This window comes from Myotis davidii, unplaced genomic scaffold (assembly GCF_000327345.1).
Source record: "Myotis davidii unplaced genomic scaffold, ASM32734v1 scaffold4638, whole genome shotgun sequence".
Classification (NCBI taxonomy): Eukaryota; Metazoa; Chordata; class Mammalia; order Chiroptera; family Vespertilionidae; genus Myotis; species Myotis davidii.
The window spans coordinates 24,600-25,604 of NW_006289597.1; positions in this window are offsets into that span (position 1 = coordinate 24,600).

A 1,005-nucleotide genomic window follows, 5' to 3' on the forward strand; every position below is an offset into this window, starting at 1 on the left:
GAGGGAGGAAGGAGTGACAGAGGAGGGAGTGACAGAGGAGGGAGTGATGGAGGAGGGAGTGAGGGAGGAAGGAGTGACAGAGGAGGGAGGGACTAGCTGGGTTGACAGTTTGAAGAGGCAGAGGGCTGAGGAGGAGCATTTGGATTTTGGGGACTGACTTTATCCCTTGCAACTGGGAAAGCAGGCTGGACCCTAATCCTCGGACAGAGAAGCCAGTGAATCCAGTTTCGTATTTTATTCTGAGAGAGGAGTTCCATGGGAGCCCTTGGCTGGCCTCATCCCACAGCTCTGTGCAGAAGCCCAGCCACAGAGCCTTCAGCTCTTCCTTGTCATGTCAGCAGCACTTGGGTCTGGGCCAGGCTCCTGGACCACAGCTGCCTCACCCATCCCAAGGGCTCAGAACTCGCAGATCACAAGGCGCTTCTCTTCACAGGGCAGGTCGTTCCACTTGCCAGTGGTGTAGATCTCCACACAGTCCTCATTGCCGCCCTTGTTGTTAGGTGCCGGAGTCCATTCATTGTCTTTACTAGCTGGGTTTGGACAGAGACCCCTCAAAAAAGGCTGGTAACCTTTGAAGTTCTAGTAAAGGTCAGAACTGTGAACTACCCAGTTAATTTAAGTAATAATGGTTGAAGCATCTCCACCTTAGTTCACTTAATTCCTTAGGTACTTATGTAGATCTTTGTTGATTATTGTTGATCAGATACTCCTGGAGATCTGTTGATGAGTTAATCAGGTATTCTGCCTATTCCTGAAAATTGTCTGCTGATGTGTGTCATTAAAACCTCCTTACCCTAAGGGCTACTCCAGCCCACTCCCAGGTCGTGGAAGGAATCACTCAGCAGTTAGGCTCCCCAGGGTTCCAGTTGGAATAGACCAGGGGCTGCCCTCCTGGGTAGGTGAACCTGCCCTCCCTCTGAGAGTCAGTCATGCTCAGGTACACACGATCCTTGTTTTCAGCCTTGACCAGCTGTTGCAAGGCGTGGTTCTCAGCTGCAGAGCGTG